The sequence below is a fragment of the Trachemys scripta genome, chromosome 9 (assembly GCF_013100865.1).
Source record: "Trachemys scripta elegans isolate TJP31775 chromosome 9, CAS_Tse_1.0, whole genome shotgun sequence".
Taxonomy (NCBI): domain Eukaryota; kingdom Metazoa; phylum Chordata; order Testudines; family Emydidae; genus Trachemys; species Trachemys scripta.
Window position 1 is genome coordinate 8,003,367 of NC_048306.1, and position 22,740 is coordinate 8,026,106.

A 22,740-nucleotide genomic window follows, 5' to 3' on the forward strand; every position below is an offset into this window, starting at 1 on the left:
AAAATACTATATAAGTTATTATTGTTATTATCAAAAAGAACGAGGAGTACTTGTGGCACCTTAGAGACTAACAAATTTATTTGGGCATAAGTTTTTGTGGGCTAAAACCCACTTCATCGGATGCATGCAGTGGAAAATACAGTAGAAAGATATATATATATATACACACACACACAGAGAACATGAAAAAATGGGTGTTGCCATACCAACTATAATAAGACTAAGCAATTAAGGTGGGTTATTATCAGCAGGAGGGGAAAAAAAACTTTTGTAGTGATAATCAGGATGGCCCATTTCCAACAGTTGACAAGAAGGTGTGAGTAACAGTAGGGGAAAAATTAGCCTGGAAAATCGTTTTTACTTTGTGTAATGACCCATCCACTCCCAGTCTTTATTCAAGCCTAATTTAATGGTGTCCAGTTTGCAAATTAATTCCAATTCTGCAGTTTCTCATTGGAGTCTGTTTTTGAAGGTTTTTTTGTTGGAGAATTGCGACTTTTAGGTCTGTAATTGAGTTATTATGTAACACAGAGCACTGCACCTTTTAATATTTTAAAGCTGTTTTTATTGCCTTCAATTGGTTAGAAAACACTGAGGGGTTTTGGTTAGTGGCGAAAGTCATGAATCCTCCAGCCCAAAGCCTCACAATCCAGTGGGGAAGCCGAAGCCATTTGGTGCTTGACAGTAAAGCTACTGTAGTTACATTCTGCGTTGTGCACGCTTAGCAATGCACCACTGCCTTGTTATGCCCCTTATTTCTGAAGGCGGGAAGAGTTTCTAAATAATGTGACAAAGCTGACTCTGGCTTTCGTGGCTGCTTTGGGTGAGATGTTTATTTCTTACCTCACCATTGAAACAAAAGGCTTATATACAAAGTTCATCGTTTTCTGGTTCTCCCCACAGTTAATGTAATTCTCCTGATACTATTTTCAGAAGAAATGATGCCAAAGGAGCTGTGCACAGATTTAAGACCAAGACCTGAAGAAGAAATAGCACAACAATGCCGTCGTTTGCAATGATAAAAGTTACAGTCATCACATGAGAGACCAGAGCCTGAATAGTACAGAGAAAGGTACATTCAGCAACCCCACTTACTTCCTGCCTCTGGAGGGAGCTTTTCCTTTTCAGTAACTGACAGAAACACTCTCCATCTACTATGCAAATCAGAGGGAGTAGGCCTTTGCAGCAATCTAGCATGATGAGTGCAGGAAACTAGATGCCTCTTTTTCCTTCCTTTGTTCCTTTTCTGGGGATGGAGGAAGGGATTTGAATGATGAATCACCTTATGGAAATCTCTAGGTAGCAACAGAAATTCTTGAAATCATCCTTAGCTTACTTCCGGAGTGTTCTAGAGAACAGGTTGGGGCCAAATTCTGACAACTTTAATTGAGTCAAATTCCTTTTAAGGCAATAAGCCAAATAAAAATACACGATGAGAGGTGAAAAGGGGGCCAATGTCTCAAGGTACTTAGCAATCACAGGGCTCTGATCATACACAGTAAACAGATCAACATGAGGGGGCAAAGTGTATAGTCCCTGTTGCAGTTACAGCAGCCGCAGTAATGCTGCACATAAGAATGGCCATACTGGGTCACCCGCTAGCTGAGTTTCCTGTCTTCTGACAGTGGCCAGTGCCAGATGCTTCAGAGGGAATGTACAGAACAAGGCAATCATCGAGTGATCCATCCCATTGTCCAGTTCCAGCTTCTGACAATTGCCGATTCAGGAACACCTGGAGCATGGGGTCACATCTCTGATCATCTTGGCTAATAGCCACCTATGGACCTATCCTCCTGTAACTCGCCTTAGCAATATCAGAGCTCGAAGGTGTGCAATGCCAGTGGGGAATTGTTGGAGCCCAGCAGTTCCTGATGCAGGCACACCCCTATGTGAAAGGCCTAGAGCTGGCTCTGTCCCAGCCAGAGTTTCACCTGTGCTGGTGAAAGGGTAGCTCCTTTTGTGTCACTCGAGTGGAGTAAATGGACTGTAGTGGCACTGAGGATCTGGTGGTCTGTTTCCAGATTTATTTATTTTTCTGATTGTCACTTACTCAAAGAGCGACACTGGTAGACTTGAGCCTCCTCCAGCTGACGTGAGTACAAGTTTTGCCACTGCCGCAGTGGATACAGGACCAAAGATGGTTTTATTTTCCTCATTGAATTCACCGACTGTTTTACTCAGTTGAGGGCTGCAGCTTTTTGTCTTGCAAGGTCAAAATGGCACAAACAGGGTGGGAGGAGAAGTAAAGAAAGTGGAAGTGGCTGGGTGTGTTGAGGTGCAATATTCATGTTCTGAAGCTTTCTCTCCAGCCAGTCACCAACTCCAGGAGCTGTACATACTAAGCCTGGTGTCTTTTTTGCCAAATGGTCTTGTATTAAGCTTTGCCAAATGTATTACATTTATGTTTTGAAATACAATATGGATCAAAAATAGGCAATATGATGTGTAGAAACTACTTTAAAAAGCAACTGGAGGGTTTTGTGTTAAGGAACTAGGCTGAAGCTTTAGGTCCAATTCCTGACACAACTGCAGCCTAACCGTGATCCTAAGAAATTCAGTTCTCTTCTCTGTACCTTAGTTCCCCATCCGTCCACAGGGGATAATAATCCTTCGTGTCTCCCTCGTCATGGGAACTAGGAGTGCGGGGGGTGCTGCAGCACCCCCAGGTTTTAGCTGCTGGCTCTGCTTCCAGGTCCCAGCCACCGCCCCTGACACATACACACGCGGCTGCTGGCCTCCACGTGTCCGGGGTCCTGGCCAGCTGCCACCCCCACTATGGAGTCTTGACTGCCGGCCCTGGGGCTTTGCTCCTGGCCCCTTGCCTGCCCCCAGCTGGGGGCGAGGCGGCGGCCAACAGGGGTAAGGGAACTGGTTTTCAGCACCCCACTAGTCGATGTGTTCCCACACCCCTGGTGTCTCCCACTCCTCACGTGTCTTGTCTATTTTGATGGTAAGCTCATTGGGCAGGGACTGCCTCCTATTATGTATTTTTTAGAATGGATAATCATTGAGTCTTGATCTTGATTGTGGTCTATTGGCGCTACTGTAAATCAAAATAATTTTTAAAAAGCAAACATGTTTTAACATTTATTCTGACTGAGCCATTAAGTAGGTGCCTGGTTTGACAGCAATATGTAACAGTTAAAGGATTAAAACAAGATTTCATTGAAACTCCTCTAGGTACCTTGAGGTTACAGTGCACTGTGATAACCAGTCGTTTGCAAATGGTAGCCTGAAGCCATAACAAAAAGTTTGCTTCATTTTGCGCTTCAAAAGATGGAAGAATGAAACAATAAATATGCATTGTGCTTTGTCTCCCTGAACAACAAATAGGAACAGAAGACAAAATGTGGGGTAATGCCTACTGAAACACAGCCAGATTTCAGTCTGAAGGCACTCTTCTGCCATCGCTTACCCATGTGCAGTGTAGAGGCTCAGGAATCTTGCTCTGTTGACCAATTAACACCCATCCGTTTAACAGATGCGTGGACCATATAAGACAAAATGAGAACTGGCTGAACATTCATCACTCCTACACTGAACCTAGCTTCCATTGTTCCAGCTGGATAAGTTCCTTCCATCCCACCCCGATTGCCTCTATGCTAACACCTGCTGCCTCCTATCCCAACATCTCAACCTCAATGGGAGGGTCACCAGAAAACCTGGTATCCTCTCTGCTTTCTCCCTGGTGCACCATTCACAACCAAGTACTTGTGTTCTTCCTTGTAACATGTACCTTATGGACCGTATCCAAAACCCATGGAAGGCAGTGGGAGGCTGGGCTTTTGATCAGCCTTCTAGAACATTAACGGGAAATTGGAGAATGCCAAAAAGTTAGGAGGGAATGGTGCACCAGGGATCCAGAAAAGAAGCTTCTTAAACAGAAGAGGGAGACAGTGTGGAATTGAGTGTATTTTATAGTGCCAGATTATCAGCCGGTATAAATCATGATTTACAGCAGAGCTATGTCTATTTATATCATCTGAGTTCCTGGTCCTCAGGATGAGATAATTTTCTATCAGGGAGTCAATGAAGTGAGGGACTAGCAGGTCAGAGGCCATTCTCAAGTTCTCTGCTGAAGCTTGTGGTGTCTTTGTGTCTTTCTGCTCCTAAAACAGATAAGGAAGTGATGAAGGATCAGGGGTGTGGTGCTGACTGGAGAGGGAGGGGAGAGGACATGTTATGCTCCAGTTTCACAGGGAGAGCACTTAGGGAACTTTTGATGTGAGGTGCATGGAGAGGCAAGTCTGGTGGGCAGTAAGTGCGATGGAATGAGGAGACAAGCTGAGAGGTTTGGTTAAGGTTCAGGAGATAATCCAGCCTTTTTTTCAGATTCATACATTTTAAGGCCAACAGGGAGTCCAGTCTGACTCCCTGTATAATACAGGCTATAGAATTTCTCCCAGTCACTCTGTATTGAGCTAAATAACTGGAGTTGGACTAACGCATTCTGTGGAAGGTTCTGTTGGGTCACTTTAACTATTTTCTTCTATTCCCGACGAGTTGTTTGCTTCACAGAGCCGCACCAGAGGATGTGGCAATGAAGAGCAGATGTTTGAAAAAGGGGGTCTGAGATGTTTATGTAAAAATGGGGTGGCAGTGGGAAAATCAGCCATCACATATACCAGGATAAATTCCCTGCTGAGATAAGAGGATACAACTCCATGGATTTCAACAGAGTTGGCCCAGAGACTGTTAGTTAATGGTGATGATGGGCATATTTCTCTTGTCACCATATATAATGACAGGTTTCAGAGTAACAGCCGTGTTAGTCTGTATCCGCAAAAAGAAGAACAGGAGTACTTGTGGCACCTTAGAGACTAACAAATTTATTAGAGCATAAGCTTTCGTGGACTACAGCCCACTTCTTCGGATGCATATAGAATGGAACATATATTGAGGAGATATATATACACACATACAGAGAGCATAAACAGGTGGGAGTTGTCTTACCAACTCTGAGAGGCCAATTAATTAAGAGAAAAAAAAACTTTTGAAGTGATAATCAAGCTAGCCCAGTACAGACAGTTTGATAATAAGTGTGAGAGTACTTACAAGGGGAGATAGAGTCAATGTTTGTAATGGCTCAGCCATTCCCAGTCCTTATTCAAACCGGAGTTGATTGTGTCTAGTTTGCATATCAATTCTAGCTCAGCAGTCTCTCTTTGGAGTCTGTTTTTGAAGCTTTTCTGTTGTAATATAGCCACCCGCAGGTCTGTCATTGACTCTATCTCCCCTTGTAAGTACTCTCACACTTATTATCAAACTGTCTGTACTGGGCTAGCTTGATTATCACTTCAAAAGTTTTTTTTCTCTTAATTAATTGGCCTCTCAGAGTTGGTAAGACAACTCCCACCTGTTTATGCTCTCTGTATGTGTGTATATATATCTCCTCAATATATGTTCCATTCTATATGCATCCGAAGAAGTGGGCTGTAGTCCACGAAAGCTTATGCTCTAATAAATTTGTTAGTCTCTAAGGTGCCACAAGTACTCCTGTTCTTCTTTTTACCATATATAATGTAAGTGCTGCTAGACTCTAAGCCAGTGTTTCTCAAACTGGGGCTGCCACTTGTCTAGTTTGTTTACCTGCCCCGTCTGCAGGTCCGGCCGATCGCGGCTCCCACTGGCTGCGGTTCGGCGCTGCAGGCCAATGGGAGCTACTGGAAGCAGCGGCCAGTAAATCCCTCAGCCCACGCAGCTTCCAGCAGCTCCCATTGGCCTGGAGCAGCGATCCGTGGCCAGTGGGAGCCGCGATCGGCCGGACCTGCGGATGGGGCAGGTAAACAAACTGGCCTGGCCCACCAGGGGCTTTCCCTACACAAGCGGCGGCCCCAGTATGAGAAACACTGCTCTAAGCCAATGGGAGCTGTGGAGTCGGAGCTTGGGACGGGGGCAGCGGGCGGAAATCTCCTGCCCCTCACCCTTCTCAGGGCCGCAGGGACATGCTGGCCACTTCTAGGAGTGGCATGGAGCCAGGGCAGGCCTTAGCCTGGCTGCGCCGCCAGACTTTTAGTGCCTAAATTCTTCTCGTTTGGCATCAGTAGCCTCCGGGAGATAGAGAGAGGGGGAGCAGTTGATCAGCAGGGCCTGCGGACCCCTTGGAGTACCCTCGTTTGAAAAACGCTGTGCTAGAGGAAACCTTTGATTTTCCATTAACACAGACAAATCCAGATCCTTTCATTCACACTCATTGGCAGATAGAGTCATACCCATTTGTTACAGAATTCATTTACACACACTTCCAACTTCCCAAACAAATACCATACAAGGAAGTAAATACACTCTATCTAAATTAAAGAATATATTAGTTTATATTTCACTTTCCTCTTGATACATATTCACGGCAGTTTCCCAGCCTTCCTTCTTTTCACAGAAACAGAAAGGTTACTAAGAGAGTATCTGGAGAATTTACTACAGGAAGAAACAGCTGTATCAATGCATACCTCAAAGCAATTTAATCTGCCTATCCAAAAATAGTTGTAATGCTGCATAAATTGAAAATGGAAAGATTCAGTATCGATCAAGATTTGGGGCAGAGCCAAAGACAGTCACTTGAGCGATCTTGCTCTCCCAAGTTGAAGTGCTTAAAATTTCTTAATTCAAAAATATAAAAGCTTCTTTCCTGTGGGCACTGCAGAGTGGGAGACTTGAAATCTTTGAAAGAGCAGAAAGCAGCATGGGTTTATATCAAGCCAGATAAACTTGCTTGCTTTTTATTTTTAATCAAATAAGTGGATTAAGGAAATGGAGTAGACATAATGTGGCTGTGCTTTAATAAAGCATTTGAGACAGTATACCACAAAATCTTACTTGAAAAAATTAACAAAAATATTGATATCAACTCTGAGGCATCATATCAATTACACATTTTGGGTCTACATACAACCTTGACTTTCCTACTGTGACTGTGAAGACTGAAGACTAATGTGATAGTCTTGATCATGATGAAAAAATGCTGAGATAGGATAAGAATAACCCAAAACTGAATATTTGTATTGGAAATATTTGTAAGGATCAAACAAACAAACAAACAAAGTGTGGAGATTTTATGTTACAGATTTTTGATGGGTGTTCTGCTGCTCCAACAGAGACATCTGAGAAATCCTTTCTGCACTGTAAAGAAACAGAGATTATATTTTCGAAGTCTTTTTTGGCTGTTCTGCCACGGTAAGACATTGTTACCATTCTTAATTATTACTATTTCACAGTGCCCAAATGTGTCCCAGATGCCTCTTGTGAAAATAAAAGACATGGTCCTTACCCTAAAGGGTCTACAATAGAATTTATATTTCATTATAACTGCAACAGATATTTTATATTGTATCATTCTGTTGCCCCCACTTTCCCATTAAGACATCAATATAGTCTCTCTGCCGAGCAGAAGCAGATGTTTGGGACCTGGCAGATTGGCTTCTCAGTGGACAAGAAACCAGTGATGCAGAACTTGAGTATAGTCTGAATGTAACTTATTTTATTTACACACATACGCCAGTCCTGGGACAGAGATGGTCAAACAGCATTCAGGCTATCCCTTCTTTCAGAAATCGCAATCCAACACCATTTCCAGAGGAGCAGCTCTGCCTCAAGAATTGGCTCCATTGAGAGACCAAGGCAGCCAGTAAACTCCTGCTGCTTACTCTCCCCCAACCACTGCATCATCACCGAACTCTGCATGACCAAAAAAAAAAGAGAGAGAGAGAAAAACACACAGCATGTCTTTCCAAGACTGAGCATTTGCTCGCACGCTAAGAAAAAGGAACCTGGAAGTGTAACACAACCACCTGGTGATGCCTGGTATGCAGTAAAATCATGATGCTAACTAAAAGTATTGAGGCGCAGTATCTGCAATGGATTATCTCAATGAGGGTCTGTGTAGGCACAAGAGTCCTCTGGCTTTTTCATTGGGGTCCTAATCTGTAAGTGGGCCTCCCACGATACAAATAACATTAATAATTAATAAATGCACAGCGACACTGAGAGCTAGATATAGCTCCATGCCAAATACACAATGTTAATTATTCATATGTTCATCTTACAAAGAAATTATTCAGGCATAAAACAAAAACAGCAATTTGCTCTCCAGTCTCTGCTTTTCAATGGGCAACATATTTGCAGAACACCCTGAATTCTTCAGGGGCGGGTAGGTCGGAAGGCAAATAAACAAATGTCTTCCTCTTCCAATCCACAGTGCCAAAAGAATTGTTTCTGGTTTGTTTTGTTTTTTGGAATGTTTGAAGTGCAAAAATTCTCAGTGGCTCAGAGCCATCTCCTGCCCCCTTACATTGTGTATCACCTCTGGCCCTTATTTGCAAATTCTTATGCACATGCTTAACTTTAAGCACATGAGCAATTCCATTCACATCAGTAGGACTAGTTACATGTTGAAAGCTGAGCGTGCACAGAAGTGTTTGTGAGTCAGGGGGCTTACTCTTTAAATAGCCCTATTGATTTAAAAGTCCTATTCATTGTGAGCAAAGGTGACTGGATTTGTTTCTTTGCCTCAGACTAAGAATACCTGAATTACACTGGGCTTTAGCTGTTAATTCTCCCTCATTTTTAAAGTTTCAGTCTTCATTGGCTTCATTGTAAAGCACAGGCTACTGTTATAAAGAGACGATAGATACATTGAATTACTTTTTACTGTTTAAATGTAATTTCTTCATCTGACAAGTTTCAATGCACAATAAATATATTAAAAGCATGCAGTAATCTTTTCCCCTGTATGTAGCTGCAGGATTTGTAAGGGTAGATGGGACTTTGTACATATATGCTTACACTTAAAACAATGCGTTCTGTTGCTCAGTAAGATTAGCACGTACCAGATCTACATCTCTGACAGAGCGTCTTTGTTCATTTCTTGGAGGGCATTAAACCTTCATTAACATCTGACTTATCATTCTCTAGCTAAGCCCATTTCTAAGTGAAAATCAAGAACTATTCTGTGCAAAACATAACTGGATACACAGACATCGCATGCTGTTATATTCTTCTACTGTGCTGCATTGGATAGAATGGAAGGAGAATGAAATTAACATCTCTGGATCCTAAATATTTGTTCACTTGTGTCCTTGCCTTGCTACAACGATATAACTTTGGTCCTCTGGAGTATAAGGATACTTTACACACATGGCTAATGTTTGTGTTTTGAGGATTTATTCCTTAGAACTTCAAGAAAAAAGTAAAATGTACTGCCATTTCATTCAGTTGCTAATGAAATAATTTGTGCTGAATTATGCCAGTCCAAACAAACTAGTAGGGTCTAATTTAACATGGCCAGATGTGATATGAGAGGCACCATAGTTATTGAAACGAGAGCTAGTCGAATATGGCTGGTGAACTCTGAATGATAATTTGGCTCAGTGAGATTGGTGTCCCATTATATTCACTATTTATTAGCAATTGTGTAAACAGGCTTTTGTTCACAGTAGTATCTGGGGGTGACCGTTCTTCATTTTTTGCACAAGAGGAAGATTTTTCTGTTTTTTTTTCTTTTCTTTTTTTGCCGGAGGGAGCATATTCATTATTCGTAAGTCTCCTCTGTAAAAAAAAAAAGGACAGTCCTCCAACCATGCTGCAGAAACAATGTCATGTGACTACAGAGTACCAACTGAACACTCCAAGTGACACGTTTCCAGCTACCAGTTGATTGGCACTTATTCACATACATTGTTGGTTGATCAATAATGAATAGCAAATCAATCTGTAAAAAACCAAAACCGAAAACAAACTGTTAACATGAGAATTGTGAATGGGAGAGGGGAGAGGACCAGAGTAAAACACCTTGAAAAATGTAAATTCAACCATCTTCAACTGTAATATTTGTCTCAGCTCAGTGGTTTTTATCTGTACCTAGTGTATATCCTAACCTGATAAAATAAAATCATACCTTATAGACCTTCCCTTCAAATCACTCTCAGAGATAGCTTAGCTTTCAAATGACCAGGAATCAAGACTGCTGAGCAATTAAAGGGGAAGATACACTACAGATCTAGCATTCTGGAGATAGACTTTTAATTACTCATGATTACAGTTTCTTAGGCTTCACTTTATCCCCATAGTCTCATGGTTTCTTTGGCCACCAAAGACCTAATCCTACACCCAATGAACTCGATACAAATATCGCTATTACGTCTACATTCAAGAAGCCAATATTCTGCCCCAGCCTGTAGCTGTAAAATCTTATCAGAATGACAGAGTAAAAAAAAATGTATGCAGTGTTGTTGTAGCCATGGCTGTCCCAGGAGAGGTGTTGGGATATTATCAAAATTAAGGAGGAGAAAACGCTGCTTGACCAATGCTTATACCATTTGTTTTCAAATTGATCATGAAGCCAAAGTCCATTTGATGATAACAGGTGATACACGTTCAAATCTGCAAAGGACAGTACAAGAACACCCAAGTTCACCCTCAGTATGCACTGGGAAATATGCTCTCCACTGTTAAATCTTCAGGTCACTGCAAACATGACCAAAATGGCCACAGTTACGCATCTAATCCTGTTTGTATTAGAGATTAACCTGAACTGCAACATAAGATCTGAACTTCCTACCTTTCCTCCAACGTAGAACGTGATTTGAACTTTGGGCTTGGCCCTATATAAGACTGACCTGGGCCATCAAATCTGAAAGCCCCAAACTTTGTGGAAATTCATCTGCTTAGCCCCGTTTGGTTCTGAACTTTGTGACTTGACTACACTGCTAATGTGTACATTTAAATCAAAAATATTCTTAAATGCGTCTCTCATGAGTATAAGTACAGTGGGGTAAATGAACAAGTTTAGGCCTGAATTACAAAGCCTCATCCACCTACATGGTTCATACAGCACTTTAACCTATTTTGCTTCGCTTGCGTGTTCAACAGATGTGTCCAGAGTAAAAATAAACATACTGGGCCAAATGGTGTCATCAGTTAACACCTATATCACTTCCATTCTGGTCAGTTCATGTGGCAACTGAGCACAAAATATGCTCCCGGTACAATTTATTATACAGAAAAGGCCATATAGGCTTCATATTAAAATACTCATTTTCAAGCATGATAGCATTAAAAAAAAAAGATAAGTGTGTTTTTCTCTGGAGACAATAAAAGTGCTTACCCTTTTTACATCCTCCTGCTGACCGTACTGGATTTTTTTTCACATTTGTTTCCATGCAGAACAGTTTAATTTCTTTTCAGTACAATCCACCACCTAGTGAACATGAACAGAAACTAACAGGAAGGGGGTAAGCCCAAATAAAAATTATTTTCCCCCTTGATTTGGTCTTTTTCCTCTTATAATGAAGACAACCATCTAAACTTTGCAAGCTTTACTTTTTACACACACAAACAGAGACACACACACACAGAGTTAAAACAGTGTCCAAATCCTTGAATCTATATCTAATAAAATTCATTTCTCTGTTGGTTGCCTAGGTAACAGTCACAAAGTTGTTCATATAAACAACCTGCAGCCAGTGAAAGAAAATGTGGTTTAACAGAAAGAATCTACTTCTCAAGGCTTGCACATTATTAATGTACCAAACAATCGTAAAACGAACATTATATTCCCGGAGTGCATTCTGGATGACAGTGGGTGAGTATTTTATACTGATTGACTCCTTGTGAGGGTAAAGGAGGGCATTGGAAGGTTGTGAGCAACTTGAATGTAAGTGTACAATTCTATATCTATCAGTTGTTTTTTTTTTTTCTTTCTAGAAGGCTCCTTTTCAGCAAGGTACTGGTGATGTACCTACATGCTGCCCATTAAACAGGGTGATCATTTAAAAAAAATGTTTATTATTGTTTACATTGTTCTCATAGTACAGAAGCTTAACTGATCTGCTTAGTTTTAGCTCTGGTCTACACTTAAAATGTAGCTTGCCCAAGTTACATCATGTGGGGTATGAAAAATGCACACCTCTGAGTCCTGTAGTTAAGGCAACCTAACCCCTACAGTAGATACAGTGAGATCAATGGAAGAACTCTTCCACTGACCTACCTATCACTGCTTGGGAAAGTGATTTAACCTACACTGATGGGGGGGGGGAAAACCCTTCCATCAATGTAGGAAGCATCTGTGCCACAGTGGCATAGCTGCCGCTGTGCTGCGGTAGCCCTGTCATGTAGCCATACTCTTCAGTTCCTACTAATAAACCTAAGCCTTGGATCTTCTAAACATCTACAGATGAAACGGACAGTGAAGACAAAGGCAATTGTTTCCATAGCAACATGGACCTGTAGAAGTGTTCAGCCAAATTTCACTTTCACCTCCTCCCATTCTACACGGGTTTCCTGGTTAAGAGTTATCATAGATTCATCCATGGAAATCCAGCAATGAATGGCTGTTTTCCATGTCCCTCATGAGAGTAAACATGAAGAGCTGGTATAGCCAAATATGGCTCATAAACCTCCAGGTTTTAAACTGTTCCAGTGTTGCTAACTCCCAGCATTCAAACATTGTGTCAGCCCTCTCCCCCCAAAATCATGTGATTGGCTCAAAAAACATCAGGCCTAAAACAAGCCTCTTATTATTATTATTTTATTTCTTGTCTGGTTTCTGAGACTTCAGGATGCATATCAGGTCACATTTCCAAGCTTTCTTCCACCAGAGTGTTGGTTAGAGCCATATGGTTTTTTTAAAAAATAAGAGGTGAGTTTCTCATTTAATTATTTACCTCATGGAACTGGTGGCTTTAAGAATACTATCCAGTATTATGAGACTTGCAAGACAAGCGGCCACACTGCCATTCAGCCATAACACACAAGAGAAAAATGTGAATTTACAGAATGTCGCTACTTATCAAAACCCTAAATCATTTGCCTGTTAAGTGTTGCTTTTTCAAAGGGGAATTGTCTCACCACTCTGATGTTATGGTATATAGTGTATATGTATGTACAGTGCCTCACACTATGTGGTTAGAACTCCTAGGCACCACTGTAAATTAATAATGTCTAATTCCTAGTTGGAACCTAAATTGAGACTCTAGTCACTCTGCAAGAGCTGTAATATGTTGTTTAGAAGAAAAAAAAGGAATGCGGACAAGAGACCAACAATAGTATGGCCCTTGATGTTCTTTCTGTGAATAAGAATATGGCAACAACAACTGGCAAACAGCCGGATCAAACGCTGCCCTTTCTTAGTGGTCCATTTTCTTACCCATAGCTCTCGGCTCATTTAGTGGGATTTACTTTGCTCTTTGAGCAGCATTACTTGCAGTAGTTACACACTATATAAAGCTACACTGTTTAAACTGTATAGTGCAATGAAAACCTGCTATGAAATAAGCTCTTTTTCACTAAACTCAAGACATGTCTCATTCACGTGGTGGGAATTGCAATGTTTTTCTAGCACATCTTTATTGATGTGGGATTGGGGTGGCGGTGTTTTTTTAAAAACTCCTGCCCTGAAAATTAGAAGTACAGGAGTTTACAGATTTGATTAGATAAGTATGTCAGTCCAACTCAAAGAGGGCTTATGCTGATTATATGAGGGGGAAACATTAGCACTGTTTAATGTTATCATACTAGGACCTAATCGAAAGTCCACTGAGGTCAATGGGAGATTTCCCACTGACATCAGTGATCTTTGTGGCAGGCCCATAATACAAGCCTGGTCCTGATATTAATGGGAAATGTTTGTCTCAATGTGGTTCTGCTTAAAGATTTTCTTAGCACAACCATGTTTTCATTAAAGAGCAATACACCAATAACTCCTTCCCCCAATGACAGTGTAAAGAAATGTGTGCATGATTAAACAGAATGTAAAATGGCACACACAGCACAGAGGAGAATAGGAGAGAAAAAGCTGAGCCTACAGAAACTGAAGCCACTGGCTTCTGGTGAGCTCAGTCAGAGCAGAAATGAGACTGCTTCTGCTTCCACTGAAATGGCTGGAAGCCAAATATTTGGGGCTGATTGTCCTCCTATTGAATGGCTGGAAGCCATTGACTTCAGTAGCTGCAGGACCAGGCCCCTGTTCAAGTCAAAGTGGATTTTTAGAAAACACGTGATGCAAAGTTCTGAACACAGATATGGAAAATAGGCACATGTTATGAGTGCAAGAATGGGTTCTGATGCATTAATATGAGGGTTCCATGCTCTTTCCCTGTTGCTCTCCTCAGGATGTCCTCATTCAATATTTATTCAGTCCTTCTTCAGGTATATTTCCCACTGAATGTGGGAACACCATGTTAAGGTAAGATTTTCAAAATCACTCACTGTTCATCTGTCTCTTCTCCCAGTGACATCAAAGGGAATTTTAACACTGACTTCAATAACAGTCGAGTTAGGCCTATGCTGAGTGTTTTTGAAAATCTCAGGGTGCGTTTTGCTTTAGTTGGGACTAAAACTGAGGATATTTTTGTTTCCCTGAATACAAAGTTCCCACTGTCACATTGCAATGCAATTGCATCTGCATTTCCCCTCTGTGGTCCAGCAAGGGCACCCGTTCTAGGCTCCCGGCTCCCTAGCCATCACCTCTCATGGATGCAGTCTCTCTCCCTCCTGACTGTTTTTTTCCCCATGCTTTACACTTCGCTGTGTTCACTGTGAGTTCCCTGAGTCACACTGCCTAAGCGAGCTTGCCTTGCTTTCTCCTCAGAGGCTATATCCAGAGAAATTGCCCCTAGTTAGCAGTTACCACACAGCGCTTTCTAAGCAAGTGCATTTAGTCTTAAGGGGGAAACACTAGAGAACAAACATATTAAAACAATACAAGAACCAACAGACATTCTAATAAGATTAGCAGAGTTCATCCCCATATCCAACAAGGGCTCCGGCAGATGAGCAAGCCCACCAAGGGGTTTTTCTGTGCTTACAAGTTCGTATCAGCTGTTAACTCAGGACAAGGGAACCCAGGAATCTGAGATCTCCTCCTTCATACAGTCTGGGCCTTTGCTCTTGGGACCCTAGGAACAGGTAATCATCAGACAATCGCCCTGTCTACAAAGCATAGCTTCAAAGGGCTTGGCTTTTGCATACATAATCAGAGGCAGGAGTTGAGGGCAGAGATAAATTTGCATTTTTCTTAGGAAATCCACTTCACATATTTTGTCCCATTCTTGTCTGCCACATTGATCATCCAGGCCCAAGATAATATTAATTTTTTATATAATAAAATGGACTCCAAACATACTTAAACTTAATTCAATAAGGTGTTCCAAGCGTCCTGCGAGGAAATCACCATATTTGTCACTCCCATAATACATAGAAAATATAGCATTTTCAGCTGTTAGCTTGCCAGATTCTTGAAGTCAACAGAGTTGCTCTATGTATACAAAGATGTAACTACAAACTGATTTTTTTCCTGCAAAATGTTTTGAATACAAAACATTCCCCTTTCATCATCTTTCCCCACAAAATATTTTGAGTTTTTGTCCAAAAAAAAAGCTTGAGATTTGTTTTGGTTTTCAGCAACTGAAAAATGACATTGTCTTTTCCAGTAACTGCAAACTGGCATTAATCTGGATTTCAGTTACTGTCAAGTAAAAGATTTCAGTTTATAGCTGTTGAGAACAAAACAAAAACAACTACAAGAACAAGTAACTTTTGGTTTTAAACACAAACCTGAACATCTTTGACAAAAATATTTTTTCATTGAGGAGGCATTTTTCATTTTTTTTTAAAATGGCAACCAGGTTTCAGCCAGCTTTATGTACAACAATAAATTGGACACTACATTTTTTTACACTGCAGGGCTGGTGGGGCTTTGCCGAGTGGGAAAGTGATGGAATGATAAAAAATTCTGCTGCTCTGGTCAACTTTTGTGTGTGTGTGTGTGTGTGTGTGTGGTTTTAATTTTTCTCAAGGATGCCTACAGCCCTGACTGCACATTCTTTGCTAAGTCTAGTTTTTAAATGGAATAATTAAGACTTTAACATGGCGAGTAAAAATTGTGATACCATCAGCTTGAATTCGAAAAGAAACAAGGACAAGGTTATTACTGTGTTGATCCCTGACTTAGTAGTTCTGTTTGACAGTGCTGGAGGGAAAAAGGCTGGAAAAGCTAGTGTTGAATATGAAAAGCTTATCTTGTATGTGGGAATTCTAAGACTTTTGTTCAAATAGGAGGTTGCAGGAATGATATGTGCTTATTTTGCTTTACAGTAGTGTTTTGGGGGCAAGAGTCTATAATAAAGAAACCTCTAGTACTTATTGCCTGCATTTCCAAGACTACTCTTTTAACAAAGATTTCAACCTATTTCCAGCAATGACTAAGAAAAAAGCAGGTACTGAATAATGACATGATTGTACGTCAGTGTTGTTTTCGCTTTGTAGTCTCTGTACTGACATTAAACATGAATTTCAACTACACAAGCCCAAGCCATCAAAGGATATCATGGCCCTGACAGCGAGTGCAAAATTTCATAAATGAGGAATGAAAGTTGCAGTTTTATTTTCATGTCCTGCAGATATAGTACTCCCAATACTGTGATTTCCATTTCTCAAAACACTGGACTAGACAATGTAAACACTGGATTTACCCACATTTACGGAGCTTTGGTTACACAGATATAAAAAGATTTTGAGTTTTACATCCTGCTTTGGGATTGGTCCTGCTTTGAGCCGGGGGTTGGACTAGATGACCTCCTGAGGTCTCTTCCAACCCTGATATTCTATGATTCAATGATTCTTCAGACCTGGCTTATATAGCAGCAGCAGTAAACACCAAAGGCCTGACCCATAGCCTACCAACTGCAAAGGTGAAACTCCAGTTGACTTCAGTGGCCTTTGGATAAGGCCCCAAGAGGAGTTAGTGACTGTGTAACAGATTATGTGTCTGGTACAAGCTCTTTTGGTCCATTATGTGTGTGCAGCACTAAAATAGAGAAAAGGACAGATAAGTATCTCTCCATCTAAATCCATCTACATCCCATCTCTATGATACTTGATTACCTCCTTGAGATGCAAGTACAATTTATTTTGGTAGACACGTTAGATTGGGGCTGAAGCCCATTAAATTTACAAGGCCTCCAATTACATAATGGCGTCCAGATCGTTATCTTGTGTAAATCAGCCAGTGATGTCAACTAAGCTCCACCAATTGATACAAGCTGAGGATCTGGCTATAATATTATGGAAGTGTTGGCTGCAATTCTGTAGTTAAGGTTGAGTTGAGTTTTTCCACTTAAAGCAGGGAATCCTGCTAAATCCATTACTTCTGTTGTCTGTATTGACTTATGTTTGTGATAATTTCTACAGTCCTATAATGGTTTGGTTTTACCCATAAGTAATGGAGCTGTACTTAGCCTTAACTACATTTTCACATAGTTTTTATCTGGCAGTATAAGCTAGTTCATATCTACACTTGATAAGAAATGCACACCCCAACCCTTCTACAGCCTGTGCAGTGGACTTGCTTTGATTTCACTACCACCTAAATGAATTGAACTCATGTCTGTAGGTATATTGAACTTTAAACCATACTCTCTCTTTTGTTTTTTAATAAAGTTTAGTTTAATTAATAAGAATTGGCTATATTTGAGTAAGATCTGAAACATTCATTAACCTGTGGGGTAATGTGTCCGGACCTTTGGGATTGGTAGAACCTTTTCTTGTATATGATGAAATAAGATTTACAAAAATTTCCATCATATTTGATGTGGGCATCTGGATGGAGGCCTGAGGCTGGATCACTTTAAGGGAACTGTGTTGTTTGGACTTCTGAGTAACCAGTGAGGTAATAAAGAAGCTGTTTTATGCTGGCTTGGTAAATCTACGTTTTGGAATATCCACCAGGTTTATGGGAATTGTCTGCCTCATTCTTTGCAGTTCACCCTAATTGAGTGACCATAGCTGGCCCCCACTAGGACTCGGATCACAATGTGCTTAAGTGCTTTGCTGAATAAGGGCCTGAAGGGGATGATGCATGAAAGTATTTGTTCGGCTATCCTCACCTCCTCTCACCCCAGCCTGCCCACCCCTCTCCATTAGACAAGCCCCAGCTCTGTCCAGGGAATCCTGCAGCCAGGGGCAGCTCCAGGCACCAGCGCAGCAAGTGCATGCCTGGGGCAGCAAGCCGCAGGGGGCGGCCTGCCGGTCGCTGTGAGGGCATCAAGCCAGGCAGTCTTCAGCAGCATGCCTGTGGGAGGTCCGCCGGTCCCACGGCTTCGGTGGCAATTTGGTGGCAGGTACGGCGAAGGCGTGGGACCGGCAGATCACCCACAGAAACGCCGCCGAATCCGCATGACCAGCGGACCGCCCGCAGGCATGCCACCGAAGGCCGCCTGAGTGCTGTGTTTGGGGCGGCAAAAAATATAGAGCCGTCCCTGCCTGCAGCTTCCAGTGGAGACATTAATAATGCTGCAGAGGGGGGGTCACTTCCCTTTTCTGCACCCGCTAATTAGGATCCCCTGTCTCTTTGTCCCATCCCCCATCAGGGACCGTGTTGGTGGGTTTTGGGTTGGGGGAGGGAGGTTGGTCTGTGAGTTGATGGGGTTTTTGGCAGTTTAAATATAATCATAACAATTGCTTCGGTATGACACATACTCTGACAGTTTGGTATCTATCTTTCACTCAAATGAGACGATACATTTACACATGACTAATTTTTTTTTCATAAGAAGTTTTACCTTCAGCTAGCTGGTTATAAATACCTTTCAGAGAAAGGGAGAGGGGGGGAAAGGGAGAAATATGCCAGTTCTTTCAAACAGGTTCTTATAGACAACACATCTCTCTACCAGCAGCATTTTCATTAGTTAATTAGAATTAAATGTTAAAAGTATCAAGTAGGCCCTCACAGAGGGCTTGGTAAGTTTACATCACGTGCAGACCCTGCAACAAGGCCCTTTGTTTTTGGATTTTACTGTTTTTCACCAAAAACTTCCTTTGTTTCACAATTGTTATTTGGTTTTTACCATTTTCTTCTGAATTTTGCACCACTCCAGTACATGAAAATGCTGATGATGTTAAGAAAACCCAATAGCTTACATTAGGTCGATGTGGTCATATTAGTAAGCTGGTCTAAGTGAAAATGCAAGGCTGTCTGTTAAAGTAAGATAATGCAGTGGAAAAGGCACACATATCTACACACACATGCACATGTATATGTGTACAACAGTACCAGACCTGGCTCCCCACTCTAGAGGAGTGGCTCAGTAATCTGGGGAGCCCAGGTAATGGAGCCACCATTTCTCCTTCTGGAGTGGGCCCGCAAGCAGAAGAGATGGAAGAGACAGCCTGATGAAATGGCACTGTCCCCTTATACACGATAAATTAGAGCGGCCATTTTTGTCCAAGTTCCATCTACCCTGTCTCCCTGACCCACTGGCTCTCCATTCCACCATAATCTCAGTTCCCCAGATCCCGCAGCCTCCCTTCTAAAGTCCTATTCCCATGCTGCGGAACAGCCTTTCCTACATGCAAGCAAGTGTAACAAATGACTCCAATTCTGCCTCAAACCACCCCTCTTATGCCCCAGCAAATGCTTAGCTAGTTTGCTGTTGTCGTTGTGCAGTATCCTCTCATTAATTTTGTAAACATAGTTTGTGTCTGTGACACATGTTGTATGTAAGCTGCATTAAGAAATGCTGACTGGAATAAATGAAAATTTTGCCAGAGTTAGGAAGGGGTTAAAGGTCGTGCAGGCCTGATTTTCGTTCGGACCCCATTTGGAGGAAAATGTAAGTAGACTTTAATTTTGTTTTTGTTCTGTGAGAGTGAGAGTATGGAGGTTAGATACTAGAGCAGGGGTTCTCAAACTAGGGGTCAAGACCCCTCAGGGGGTTGCGAGGTTATTATTTGGGGGGTCACGAGCTGTCAGCCTCCACCCCAAACCCTGCTTTGCATCCAGCATTTATAATGGCGTTAAATATATAAAAATGTGTTTTTAGTTTATAAGGGGGGTCGCACTCAGAGGCTTGCTATGTGAAAGGGGTCACCAGTACAAAACTTTGAGAACCACCGTACTAGAGTGATGGGTCCTATTCCAGCAGGGACAGATTAGAATGAGCCCATATTTTTGGCAAAGGAGTTTGTTTATGTAGCATGTCGTGCTAGTTGCATCCTGGAACAGTGTTGAAAACATGGCAACATGGATACTTTTGTTCAATGGAAAAGACAAAAGGGGAGGTCTAGTTCTAGACTACACCACTGGGGGTGTTGTTCTTTAGGCACACCAGCAAAGGAACTCTGGGAAGCATGAGAATGCATGGGCTAAGAAAAGCTGAGCTGGGAAGGAAGGATACATTGAAGGATAGCGAGGGGATAGAGAAGACAAGGCCTTTCGACAAGACTGGGGGCCTTTACATCTTCATTGGTTGAAGTATTGAGCCTGAAGAGAAGCCCAATCCAAAGAGGGATCAAGGCTAATCCAGGTTGGGAAGATCTCTGTGCGGAGATCAAGACCCATGCCTAGGGGAGTTAAGGAGACACCAGTGACACCATGTGACTGTCTTACTGCAGTAAAGCTCCGTTCAGCTTTCCAACGGAGTGCTTCTGTGCTTGTATCTCCTCCGCAAATCTCTCTTGTAACATCTCTCCCCACGCCCTGCCTGTCTATCATTCTTCCCACTAAGGAACACCAGCTATGACTATCCTGGGAGGCTCACACTGCTCATTAATTGATCAGAGGAGTCATGCCAAGTGATGCAAACTACTGGTTTCATTCCCTCCCACCACTCCGGGGGCTGCTTCTGCAACAGTCCTTGTCAGCACAAGGAACAACCATAAAGGCCTGATGGAAAAACACAAGGAAATGAATGGAAAGACTCCTACTGACTTCAATGGCTGGTGGAGCAGGCCCCATAGCTGGTAATCAAATCTGGGCCTCCTGCATAGCACTTTAAAGCAATGTACCAGCTGGCTGGTCCTATGATAGCCTTTAGAAAAAGAAAAGAACAATCCATCACAGAAGTGTATGAGCACTGACTGACAGGAGAGACTTCCTTTTTGCAGTCTAGCATGTAAGCAGGGTGTTTTTAAACAGGCATAGAATTGGCTTCCTGACAGACCATATTAGATCCTTCGGGACAGTTGCTGTCTGTTGTGGAAATGAGGTTTTTAATCTTGGATTATTTCTCCAAAAAATAAAAAGTTAAACCCTGCTTGCCTTGCTCACACAAGCAGCCCTAATGACTTCACATGAGTTAGGCGAGGGTGATTGGGCCCCAGAAGAAAATAGCTGCCCATTAAATAGATAGCTATGCTTGGTGATGTGCAGGGAAAGGAGCTATGAAAAATAATTACTGCACCTGGGTCCAATTACTCAGTGTTCACACAGTCCTAACCCAGGCAAAACTCCCACCTGACCTGAGCAAGAATGTTGACTAAGGGATGGTATAGACATGACTAAAGACTTCAGGATTTGGCCTATGGTCCTACCCAGTTCTCATTAGTTTAGTATTGACTTATATTTCCCCCTTCAAATCCCAGATGCCATTTCACCAAATTATGGAGTCTAACATCTTCTCCCGTTCATTTTTTTTAAAACTGAAGCTTTTTAATGTATTTATATGACTGAAACAAGAAACCAAAGCTAGCTAAATTCTAGGTATTTTGTATAATTGACACAAATATTGCAATTTTCTAGGTCCTGATCCTGTAATTAGATGTGTATGTGTGGATCTCTTGCACCAATGCAGAGATCCACTGATGTGTCAATAGGGCTTCATGGGGGTAGGCTCCCGCACCTGTAGATCTCAATGCAGGATAAGAGGGTAGGGAAAAAACAGATTAAAAAAAAACACCTTCCTAGTAAGATATTGTATGATTAGCTACAAGTCAAGCCACATATTTATAGCTGAGTTGTAGTCCCCTTGCAAAGATGTCTAAATAATGGAAACTGCTACTATAATTAAAACTGTATCAATGTCAGGTGCTGCTACATTAAACTGACCTTTGGCATTATATTTGCTGAGCTAAATAAATAAATTACAAGCCATAAATCCCAGCAACAAACATGGGCATATCTTATCATTTACAGTGTGAACTTGTTACTACAGTGCCATCTTCAGTGCATTATACAAAGTGGATTTTTCCTGCACAGAATTGTTCATTGCTTGTTATGAGCTGGAAATATAAAAAGAAATCACTGGTACATTAAAGAAAAAAAGCCAAAGCCCTCTCCCTAAATGTATTATTGAGAATCACAGCATTATAGCTCAGAAAAAAATATGTCACAGCCAGGTAAACACATGTAATGCCTTCTGTTATGGAGAATAGGAAACACTGCAATTGCATATTATCCAGGAATCTGGTGATCAGGATTTGCGAGCAAAACATGTACCTGTATACCTGCAAATAACCCCTACCAAAGATGGACAGGTATTACATTTTCACTTTGTTTACGATATTGCAGAATGGACAATAAACAGAATCATTAACATTTTTTTCATATAATTCAAACTGCACATTGTATAAAGCTTAGCAAACAGAAAAAACAAATCATATCTCCTGCAAACAGACACAAGCACCGGGATTTGATAGCAGCTGCCCTGCAAAAAACCAAAGCTAACAGTTACAACAGGAAACCCTTTCCCCCAACTTTTTGTATAGTTGGATTGAAACTAGGGGGGGCAGGTTGTTCCCCTTAGTGTACAACCCAGGTAGATGGACTGTGTATTGAGGTATTATGCAGGGTTAAAAATTGCCAGTCCTGAAGACCCGCTGAATGGTTTCTGCCCGGTCCTGCTCCCACAACTCCTGTGCCCCTGATATTTCTCCTATGAAATAGTTTGTATGCAGATAATGCTCATCATTTACATACTGCTTTCATCTTGCATTACAAACGCAAATGAATCCTCCCAAGCGCAGCTTTTAAAT

At 41.7% G+C, this 22,740-nt stretch overlaps 1 long non-coding RNA gene across 1 annotated transcript in view; it reads left to right on the top strand.

The window, feature by feature from the left end:
- Positions 1–931: 931 nt before the first annotated feature.
- LOC117883188 overlaps positions 932–22,740 on the top strand; it is a 31,005-nt gene continuing 9,196 nt past the window's right edge. Inside the window, exons 1-3 of the long non-coding RNA XR_004647197.1 lie at positions 932–1,072; positions 7,092–7,170; positions 11,416–11,575. This is a non-coding gene — a long non-coding RNA (uncharacterized LOC117883188). The remainder of the gene's footprint in view (positions 1,073–7,091; positions 7,171–11,415; positions 11,576–22,740) is intronic.